Source organism: Callospermophilus lateralis, chromosome 11 (genome assembly GCF_048772815.1).
Source record: "Callospermophilus lateralis isolate mCalLat2 chromosome 11, mCalLat2.hap1, whole genome shotgun sequence".
Taxonomy (NCBI): domain Eukaryota; kingdom Metazoa; phylum Chordata; class Mammalia; order Rodentia; family Sciuridae; genus Callospermophilus; species Callospermophilus lateralis.
This window is the reverse complement of record NC_135315.1, coordinates 39,693,178-39,704,926: the sequence shown is the minus strand read 5'-3', so window position 1 is coordinate 39,704,926 and position 11,749 is coordinate 39,693,178. Positions and strand designations below refer to the sequence as shown.

Below are 11,749 nucleotides of genomic sequence, written 5' to 3'. Positions count from 1 at the left end.
AAATTAAGTACATGATCTTTCCTGTACCTTGTAAGTTATGTGGCCCATAGGTGATGCCCATTTAGTGTATTTAATCTGTAATTTTCATGTACCTAAAGATGATTAAGCTTCTAGAAAATACCTTTTACCTAACTGCTTCTGGGGTCCTTAGTGTGGTTGAATCTTGAGTGGGACAAATTATGTTGAAATAACTCGTTGACTTGTGCTTCTTTAAGTAGTTGATGAAGTTGAGTCAAATTGAATTTTAACTTTCCTACTTTGGGGATTTGATGAATTCAGGAGGCACTGTGATTGCCATTATTGAGAAAGTTAGAAGATTAATAGAACTGGCAGTTTTGGCTCTTTCATCTACTCCTCTTATCACCCTTTATAGAAAAGCAAAAATAATATTTTGTCTGGCACTAGTTTCTATTTTATAAGATTTACTACTGATAATAGTAACAAGACTGGCAAATGAGGATCAATTTTTGAGTGACTGCTGGAATTATTTCATTTGAATTTGTGATTTAGAAATCTCTCACAATGTTTGCCATTAGATATGGGAGAATACCTATTCCATTGATCAAGTTATGTGTTGAACTCAGTTTAATTAAACTTACATAGGGGGAAATCCCCCTTCCCCAGAAAAAAAACAAATATGGGCTCAAAATGGAATTGTAATAGATAAAAGAGCTGCTCTTTTATCCTTTGCTTGCTTGATCATTGGGATTTTTTTTTTTAAATTTAATGCATGTCTTTTAAATTAATTGGGTAATGTTTTTCTAAAATTAAAATTTTCTTCTTCCTATAGCCCTGCCATAGGACAGGCTGAGGCTGAGTCTCAGTGTTGCCCTGTTCAGTCTGAGGCAAGTGGGATTTATTTTATTCCTTATAGGGGCTTTCACAGCTTTATGGCTGTTGGATATTTATGTCCCCAAACTTGCAGCAAGTTTGGTGAAGGCCCCTAAATTTAATTAAACTTAGGATTTTTATATTCTTTGGGCAGAGAAGGCTCTATATTAATATTCACGTTTGACTGTGGTGTTAACAAATACAAAGTACTTTATATTACATAATTAACAGCCTCAGTAAAGTTTATATTGTATTGAACCTTAGTAAATTGACAATTTGACATTCTTAATTTGGAGGCATGAAATGTTTCATTCAAAATTTTCACTTTCACTTCTAGGAAAATCTTACTGGTTATTTTCTCCTCAAACTATTAAATTTAACCTCAAGGATAAGTTAATTATTGGAACTGCCACAGGTTACTGATATATGTTATTAATCTTAAGCTTATACATTGACATCAAGGTTGAAAGGTCATCTGGAGACGTTTGTGATTTTTAATATTTTCAGACCTCACCACATTAGAGCAAATGTTAATGTAGAGCCCTGTGAAGAGTGGGAAGGTTGTATGTCTTTGTGTGCTTGTGTGGTATGTATGGGTGTAGAGTACACGTGTGATAGAATAAAAGGGTTTGGGTGTTACAGACCTGTCAACCTGGATAGTTTACTAATTTTTAGGAAACCAAACTAAAATTGGATCATGTGGCAAAGTTACAACTGTATTAAACTGGTTTTTAAATGATTATTTCATAGTTCATACTCTTACTGAGCAGTGTTTTATGCAGTATGCACAAATGAATAGTATCCACGTTTGTTTCCAAGCAAGATTTGCTTTTATTTGGTGAGAAAAGTTGTATGTCTGTGTGTTTGTTTTGGGGATAAAGAGAAAATTGGAAGAGGGGCCAAAACAAACCTGGGTTATGTTTGTTCCTTCTTGTGTGTTAAAACACCATCCTAGCCAGATAGCATTTCCTCTGAACGAGAGCAATTAACGTATAGTATGACATAGACCTGTATTGTGTTTTTATTCTTGGAAACTAAAAAATCATTAAAAGAATTCCAAAATTGGACCCATTTGTTAGAATACATGATTTTCATTGTAACTGAATTATGGGAATGGATTTTAAAATAGCAAAGAATATTGTTGTTTCAGTGACAAAATAGTCCACTGGAATATTTTATAACAATAATTACACGTTTTAAGACTAATTGGAGATCTGTTTTATTTTGCATCCACCATTCTCCAATATACTGGAATCTCTTGAAGTTGCTTGGCCTAATTCTAATAGTAATAATTGGAATAGGTTTTGGTTGAATACTAGGTGAGGCTTTACTCATGGTGGCATAAGTTGATAATATATCATTTATATATTTGTAATTCCATGACTCAGATACAGTTTTGAGAATTACATAATTTTCAAGTTTCCGTAAAGTCTACTAGTAAAAATTGGTAAATGAAAGAAAATGTTGAAGTCACTTCACTCAGTCAGCTGATAAAAGTAGACATAAAAGACACTTGTGTTGCTGGGTACTTCTGTAATTCCAGCAACTTGGGAGGCCCAGGCAGGAGGATTTACAAGTGTGAGGCCAACCATAGCAACTTAGTGAGAACTTAAAAAACTTAGTGAGACCCTGTTTCAAAATAAATGCAAAGGGTTGGGGATGCAGCTCACTGGTAAAATGCCCCTGAGTTAAGTATCCACAACTACTACAAAAATACTTGCACTGTTTAGGGGATAAAGAAACATTAAATGTGTACCCTTAATTTTTATAAATCAAATATTTTTTTAAAAGGTGGTGTTACCTACATAGTACTAAAATCTTTGTGTGTTCTTCCAAAAATGAAACTTTGTTTTATCTTACTATAACTTTTATGAAAAGTCCTCCAAAAGGAAACTGTGGCCTCTAGGGCAGGTTTTTGTAAGTAAACATTCTGCTAACTACCCTTCTAGGTATCTCATGACAGTGAAGTTTTCTTGTTTCTTTTTTACCCTTATTTCTCAGTATATACTTTGTTTTCTGTCATTCAAATCATTTTTATTACTTTTGTTTTTTATGTGAAGAAAACATCCAACTTTTCTGTGTCCTATTTGTTAGCAAAAATAAGCACTTTTAACAATATTGTAAATGTGGGGTCATGCATATAGTGGATATTCATAATTTTTAATTGCTGAATTTTCAAAACTACAAAATTTTGAGCTCTTATGGATTTAATTCAAGTGAATGTGTAGGGAATGTGTAAGAAGTGGAGAAAATAGGTCTTCAATTTGAACTCCCTAATATTGAATACATCAAACTTTTCCAAGTTTTTTTTTTTAAGTTGAATTTTTATTTTTTTCTGACATGTTTTAAAAGTGATATGTGGTATATATGGGGTACAGTTTTCCTAAGTGTTTAAAACTTTAAATTTCAAACATTTTAAACATTCTTGCATGGCATTTTTGTTAGGAAGGATATAGATTAAAGTAGTATTTTTATGAAAATGTCTTCAGTAAGACTCCGAATAAGCACTGTTTCTTCCTCTGAGTATACATTCTTGCATAATGTTTTGGGCTTTAAAGGAAGAGCCTTTCCTTTTCTTCCCAACTGGGACAGTAATTGAAAACTAAATTAGTTGGAGCCAGGAGCAGTGATGCCCATCTCTAATCCAGTAGCCCTGGAGGCTGAAGCAAGGAGGATCACCAGTTCAAAACTAGCTTTAGCAACTTAGTGAGGCAGCACAGTGAGATCCCGTCTCTAATAAAATACAAAACAGGGTAGGGATGTGGCTCATTGGTTAAGTGCCTCTAGGTTTAATCCCCAGTACCAAAAAAAAAAAAAAAAGTTTAAATATTTTGATCTATTTCTCTTTAATTTTCAGTTTATCTCATGTTTTTGCTAAGCAGGATGTAGAAATAATATAAACAGAATTTTACACCCTTAAAAAGATTTTTGTTGAAACTAATTTGAAAAGCTATTGGAACCAAATTAAACATTGTATTAAGTCAAGACTAGCTCATTAAATGGAACCTTTAAATATTAGGTTCTTTAGGAAGCAGATGAGATTTTTTTGTGTGTATGCTTTAACTACAGAGGAATCAGATGTGAGTATCTTATTTGACTACTTGAACCATTCCCCCAGTTGTTTTAATCGCTGCAATGATGTGTAAGGTGTTAGGGCCCAGTTTCAGTAATGTACTCTGTGTGTTTGATAAGGAGTTTGTGTAATGCTGTGTTTGTAAAAGATGAAATTCTTATTGGCATTTTTAAAGCGCACTAGATTTGTTTTTAGGTTGTTTTTGTTTTGTTTTTAACTATTAGCATGTTAAAAGAAATTGTGTGACTTCGTCATTTCTAAATTTGAGGAACTGGTTCTAAAATTCATTGATGCCCAACTTTGATAAAAATGAACAAAGAACCTGGAGTATAGATCAGTGGGAGAGCTTGTGCTTTAGCATGCATGAGCCCTGGATTCATCCCTAATACCAAAAACAGAAAAAGAAGAATGAAGAATGTTTCTACAGTTTATTAGAGATTATGGGGGAGGAGGGAGACCATTATATATAGTTTTTTTTAGACTTGAGAACCTTAAATGTAATGAAAAGTAACAGCATTTCTACTGTTTTATTTTTGAGGTTTTACCATATTATCTCCATTGATGTAAATTATTATTAATGTTTTATTTATAAATATCTTAGTCTTAGAAATCAAAGTAAGGATTTGCAGTATCATTTCCCAGGCTGCTTAATTACCCACATAGTCTGAGATAAAAATTATCATAGTTCCTTAGAGTTTGAATCAGAAACATAATAGGACATCTATTTATTGCCATATTCTTTTTACCTATTAGCTTGTTAGTGAACTTTAAGGAATAAGTAATTGAATTTACTTTTCAGCTCATGTTTTAAAAATTTTAAAATTACTAATAGTATGAATCAATTTTCTTGAAAATTAAAAGCTTTTAAAAGTTGTCTCTGAGGAACCATTTCTAATTTTGAAGTAATATATATGCTTAATATACTCATCCACTTTTTAGGGTAACCAAAATTTCCAGCACAATTCACGTATTAGAATACATAGTATATTAAAATTGAGATGTATTCAAGAGATATTTAGTATTAACAGCACATTCTCATGTCACGCCAAATTTAATAGTCATTGTAAGTGGTTAAATTTAGGGAAGAACTCTAAATGTATAACAGACTCTGAGGAATTTAAATGCACATTGACTTTTTAAACTGGATTGAACTCCTCAGTTTAATACAATTTGTGTTTTTGTTAACTAGCAGCAGAATTTCAGCATTTGCTACTTACTGGTAGAGAAGAAAAATCCCACAGCCCTGCCAGTACAGGTTAGTTTAATCTGTAAGTACCTGATGTTCCTTTTTTTTCAAACATATCCATATAACCCACACAAAGAAGAAAGCTGTGCAGTTACTTACTGTGAGTATAACTAATAAGAGAATCCATTGCACACTTTTCACACACTCAATACTTGGGCCAAAGTAGTTCTAGGTTTGCTAACCTCAGTTGTAATAAAGGTTTAGTAAATTATGCCTTTATTATATTGTCTGGGTTGAACCTGAATAGATAGATAAGTTGTACATAAAAGGAGAGGAGAGTGAAAGTTTCAATTCTCTCTGCCTTTATTGGTAAATACTGTGGAATCTCCAGGGCGCTTCGGGTCCAGGGTCGTTTCCATAGAAGCTTCTCCATAGTGGTTCTCATATTCAGCTTTTAGTTTTTTGGAGTATGAATCAACCTAAGAAAAAAAAAGCAAGTTCCCTCACATCTAGCAGTGAAAAATGGTGTATTATCATAAGCCTGAAGTTGTTTTTATACTGCTTTTTTTAAATTTTAAATGTTTTTAGTAGCAGTTGTAATTAATTAAGTGTATATTTTTTTTGTTCATTTTCTTTTGGTAAGTTATAATCTGTTTACCTAGGTATACCACTGTGGGTCAGTTTTACTTTGAACCTTATTTTTCACGTTAATGTTGAAATGAAGGCTGACAACCTAGCAAGAAACCTAGCCAGATTCTCATGTAATCCCCTTGAAGGGCAATGGGGATATAGCAGGTTTGAAAGATAACATTTTTATTAATTTTTTTTGTTTTCATTTTACCAGAGTTCATTGACTCATTCTTAAAGCGATTGTCTTTAACCTTCAAGTATTGTGCTTTTGTGTTTGATACAAACTGAAAACACTGAGGAGGGAGGAATAAAGCATACAACTTAATTTCTACCAGATGGAATCATCCTGTCTGTAACATTGACACTTGAGTGCATGGTTTCCTCCTCTTCAAGTGTAATGATGTTTAGTTTGAGATGTTCTAACCATAAAACTAGCTAATCTTATACTTAAGGGAAAAAAAAAAAAAAAAACTGGGTGGTGATTACCATCCTTTATTGTATCTTGAATTCATGTGTTCACATTAAAATTTTAAAAAAATCCTTAGTGTATCGATTGGTGACAAGTTTTAAGATAGCCACCTTTTTTTTTTTATGTAAACTTGCCCAAGGGCTACAGTTTCATTGCCTTTCACAGTTTAATCTGTATAAGAAATGGTGTAGATACAATGGAAATGGTTTTCCTTAAAACCATCTCTTTAAAGCTGCCTTTCTGGTGAGTACTACTTTTATACTATTATGTACCAATTTTACCTTTTAAATTTAACTAAAACGGGACGTTAATCAAAGAGGTGAGCAATTCAAATTTCTTGATTTCTTCGGATACTACTTGAATCTGAAATACTAAGATGATTATTTTATTGCTAGGCATTTCCCTGTTACTCTTGGTTTACTTTTTTCTAACCGTTAATTAACAGGTTATGTACAAAAACATTTAATACATAAATCATTTTCTTTTGGTTAGTTGAAACAGTGTTTTTACTCAAATCCTTCTAGCACTTAAGAAAATCTTTTGAAGGGTAAAGTTTTCTTTTTAGTTTACAGTGAAAATTTTTTCTCAGTGCTTTGATTCTCACATTGCACAGGTATAATATTAAAATAACCAGAACTTCTTTCTCTTCTTGTTAAAGCTGTTACTGCAGTATTCATGAGTAACTAAGATGGAGGATAGAGTAAAAGGAAGGTTTATCAGAATTGGTCATGCAGACCAGTTTTCAAGGTTCTCCTGAGGCTCAAAATTGTTAAGCATAGTAATTCTTAAATCATCCTCTGCATGAAAAACTTGGTTAAGAAATACTGATTTCTGGGACTTATATATATCAGTGAAAGGCCTGGGAGGATGTTCTTCCTATTTTTTAGCCACAACCTAGATAATGTTGTTATATCCTAAGGGTGTTTTCACATTGTAATTCCCATTTTGACCTTAATAGTCAACTCTGATATTTTTTAGTATGAGCAGTGATAGTCTTCTAAAGTAAATCTGAAGTTAATAATCTGAGTGTGTGATATGATAATGTATTCTTCTAGATAAGTATTCAACAAAGTATGGACCCTCAATTTGTGTCTTTAAGATTAAAAATGAAGTAAATTTCTAAGGAACTCTGTCCTTTCCTAGCAGGGATAAGCAGACAGTGAAAAATTGGTAAGTATGTAACTTTAAATGCATGTAATAGTGATGAGAATAAGTCGCCAGTTTTCCATACTATGTGATAATATTTACAAGCGAACAAGAAGTCTTTGATCTCCTTTGTGACTTAATGTAAATGTCTTAACATTTTTACAAAATTTGTGTTGCACAATGATTAAAAATGAAATGTACCTTACTCATTTTGTCCGTCTTTTTTTTTTTTTAAGTTTGGTGTTTTAAATACTAATTTTATATTTCCAGCTCTTTTCAGGGTAGAAATAAGTGGCTGTTAAAGAAAATATCTTCAAGAAGAATTATTTAAATGTCTTTTTAAAAAACCCAATGATGACTTTCAGTTTACTTAAGTCTTCTGTTTTTCAGCTCCAGTTTAAACTGACAAATGGAAAAAAAAAAAGTTTGTGCTCTTTCTGGAATATCATAGTAATCCGTGCATAATAACAAAATGGCATTAAACCAATGTGTGATTTGCATAGAGATAGTTTTTTTTTAATTTTAATTAATTTATTTTGGTATTTGGGATTGAACCCAGGGGCACTTAACCACTGATCCACATCCCTAGTCATTTTTAGTATTTAGTTTTGAGATAATTCTCACTTAAGTTGCTTATTAGGTCCTTGCTCAATTGCTGAGGCTGGCCTTAACTTTACAATCCTTCTGCTTCAGCCTCCAGTGTCACTGAAACTATAGGCATGTGCCACCATACCCAGCTAATGAGGCAATGTGTTTTAAGTTAATGGAGAAAACATGTCCTCACTACCGGCTGATTTTTTTTTTGTAATAAAAAGATGTTTACTTCAACAGGAAAAATGCCTGACTTCTGCGAAATACGTCCATTTTATTTCCAAATTAGCATTTTGTAAAATGGTACAAAATCCCAAAGGGTTTTAGGAAAAAAGAGGCCTGTTTCTTAGACTGTAAGCTTTAGTTGTACTATAGGGAATGAAGGTGAAAAGCAAGTCTCTGGAGTGTTATGTAAATATAATGTGTTGAGGATGTGAACAAACCACATAAAGGAGAATAAAAGGCTAGTCCATAAATGTGTTTAAATGTCTGGCTAGCCAAAAGTCTTGGCTAATGGCATTTTTAAGTTTAACTTAATGAGCTCAGTGAAGGTGGTTACTGAATGCTGGTTTTTAAATTTTTCCAACATTAAAACTGTAATTCCTAGATTTTGTGGAAGCTTAAAATAAAAATTTCTTGCACAAGTAATAATATCTTGATGTATCACCTGGTTAATACCTAAAAGCTTCTGTAAAAGAAGTGTGTGTGTACTTAATTTTTGTCTACTAATAGGATTTGGGGAGAGATGTTCTTTAGTATATGTAGCCATAAAGTAATTCATTGTACCAGAACTTGGTGGACTGGGGATGTAGCTCAGTGTTAGAGCACTTGCCTGCCATGCACAAGGCCCTGGGTTCAATCTCCAGTACAGTATATTAGAGTTCAAAAAGGGCATTGAAGTTTTTTGTTTGATTTTGGGGTGGTCTGGAGATGTTTACTAGGCTTTGAGTAAGCCAGAACTACCATTTGAAAGTGGTGCTTTATTTTCTTATCTAGTGATTTTTAGTTTGTTTTCCTCTAAAAATTGATGATTAGTAGGAGATGGTAGACTGTCTCCCATCTTTCATTACCAAATCTTTGAGTGCCTGTTATCCACAAAGATGAATAAAATTTTTTATTTATTATTTGATACTTGTCTCAGCTCATTTTATTAATTTTAATCCAGAAAAATTAATATTGAGGATGGATTATGATAGGACATAATTGTCCTAAACAGTTTTCGGTGTGCCCTGAGAATAATAAAGCAAAGTTATTTAATTACATATACATGCTTATAGGAAGAAAGTTAAGCAGTGAAAAGCACATTTAGGTAGTATGGATATGAGGTATGTATGTAATACAGTGCTAATTTAAGTTGGGTAGGTAAATTGAGCCATGTTATGGTTTAGAGTAAGCCTAAAAGTTGCAATCAAAAATTCTTGCTTTCCCATCATTCACTAGTTATGTGACCTTCAGCAATTTACTGTCTCAAATAATAGTAAATTTCCTCAGTTTGTGAAGCTAGTATATATTTAATTTAAAAGAAACTGATTAAAATTATTGAGAAACAGACATGATATATAAAGAAACCTTTTCAAGCCAGTGGAAATAGTGGGGATAAAGTTTTTAAACCTAAAAACAAAATCCGTTTAGTAAATACATACAAATTCTTTGATGCTGTCTTGTGTGTAGGTAGGAAGGGAGTGCATCATAAGAGGATTCTTGTAAATGGGGATTCAAGAAGCCAGCCATTTTAAGAAGTTAACAATACTTTTTATGGAGGTGGGTACCAGGGATTGATCTCAGGGCCACTCAACCACAGAGCCACATCACCAGCCCTATTTTGTATTTAGAGACAGGGTCTCACAGAGTTGCTTAGTACCTTAGTATTGCTGAGGCTGGCTTTGAATTCGCAATCCTCCTGCCTCAGCCTCCCAAGCCACTGGGATTACAGGTGTGTGCCACTGTGCCCAGCAGTTAACAGTATTTTGGACAGTAGGAATAAGAAGTGCAGGAACCATAGTATTCTTGGAGGAAGGAAAAGCGAGGTCTTGAGTGGTGGGTGTAAAGGGTGTGCAAGAGATAACCTGGAGATTGGAGAAATGCCAAATCACTCAACAGGAGCATGGTTTGAATTTTATTCTAAAGGAAGTCTGAAGAACTTGAAACTGGTGAGTAATGTATAGTTTGTGTTTAAGCACTTAACTGTAGGTTGAATGGTGGTAAATTATGTTATAGGAGATTTGTGATGGGGTGAGTTTCTGGGAAGTTACAGGGATCAGTTAGGTGAGAATAAACCTGGGTGAAAACATTGTGATGAATTGTTGACTGGATAATCATTGAAGTTGAGGAGATGCTTACCCTCAATGTGAGAAGCACAGAAAAAGGGGTAGATTGGAAAGTTTCTTGTTTTTTAAAATTTTATTTTAGTTGTCAATGGACATTTATTTATTTGTATGTGGTTCTCTGAATTGAACCCAGCATTCTGTTCTAATGATTGTGATAATGGTTTAATGGACCTGTGAGAGTCATGTTTACTACGTGGATGGAAAAAAAAAAGTGAATAAGGTGGGGAGGGAAGTAAGGGTCAACTCAGTACCTCAGTTTGTATTCTTGCAAAATAATTAACAAGATGAACTGCCAAAATATGGTTTAATGTGCCATGTTGTCTCTTCTGTCCTTATGTGGAAGTAGTGAAGGGCACAACAAGCATTTCAGTGTCTTTCAGTAGTAAGCTCTTTAGCAAACACATTTCTACTATATCTTACTTTTGAACTTTCCCCCAATTGGTTATTCGTTCTTCTTGATTTTTATTACTCAAGGCAGGTAGGCCTTTGCTAACAGTTACTCTAGCATCCGTGGAATGAGTTGTTTGCTTGTTGCTTCCTCTTTTTTTCAGGCTCCCAAGGCTGAGGCCGACACCAGGGTATCCAGTTGGGGCAACCAGTTGGGTTGGTTGGTTGGTTTTCTGATACTGGTGATTAAGTCTACAGCCTATTGCATGCTAGGCAAGTGGTCTTGTTTTTTATTTTGTGGAGGGGTGGATATTGATTGAACTTGGGACTTCATGTCTGCTTGGTTATTGCTCTACCACTGAGCTATATCTTTAGCCCTTTTGAAAATTAAATTTTTTCCATATATGTATGTGTGTGTGTACATTTTTTGTACAATTTTTTTATTGGTTGTTTAAATATTACAAATTTCTTGACATATATTTCATACATTAGATTCAAATGGATTATGAGTTTACATATTTTGATTTTTTCCATATATGTATGTGTGTGTACATATTTTGAGGTGAAGCTAAAACAGTTGTTCTTGGGTACTGAGGCTGGGAATGAGGCATGAAACTTGCATATTGGATTTTTTTTTTTTTAAACTGTGAATTTTGAAACCACGGTTGTTTCACCACTGAGTCTCATCTCCATCCTTTTTTATTTTGAGATAGTGTCTTACTTAGTTGCTGAGGCTAGCTTTGAAATTGTGATTCTCTTGTCTCAGCCTCCAAGTTGCATAGATTACAGGTGTGCACCACCAAACCTGGCTCTCATCCTTTTAATAACTTCCTTTCATGTAGCGTAAAACTTGAGTGATTGAAAATGGCATAGTAGGTGGGAGTCAAGAATGATATACCTTTTAATTCTAAAAAAATTTTATCCTTTGGCGCCTAAAGGCACCCATTATTTGACCCTTGCTTATTGTTACAGCTTTGTTTTTGGCCATTTCCTTTTGGTGTTCAGCTCAGGCTCACAATTTTCTTTGCACACCCGTCTCCTCTTACTGCTTTGGAACATGTTTCCAAAACCTGCCAAATTTTAGTTCAGAGATAATTTCCACTTTTATA

At 33.6% G+C, this 11,749-nt stretch overlaps 1 protein-coding gene across 1 annotated transcript in view; it reads left to right on the top strand.

Moving 5' to 3' along the window:
* Positions 1 to 11,749, top strand: part of Psmd11 (proteasome 26S subunit, non-ATPase 11) — a 96,209-nt gene that overhangs the window by 1,881 nt on the left and 82,579 nt on the right. The window contains exons 2-3 of the mRNA XM_076871785.1: positions 791 to 845; positions 5,094 to 10,913. The gene's annotated coding sequence lies outside the window, so the exon portion shown is untranslated. The remainder of the gene's footprint in view (positions 1 to 790; positions 846 to 5,093; positions 10,914 to 11,749) is intronic.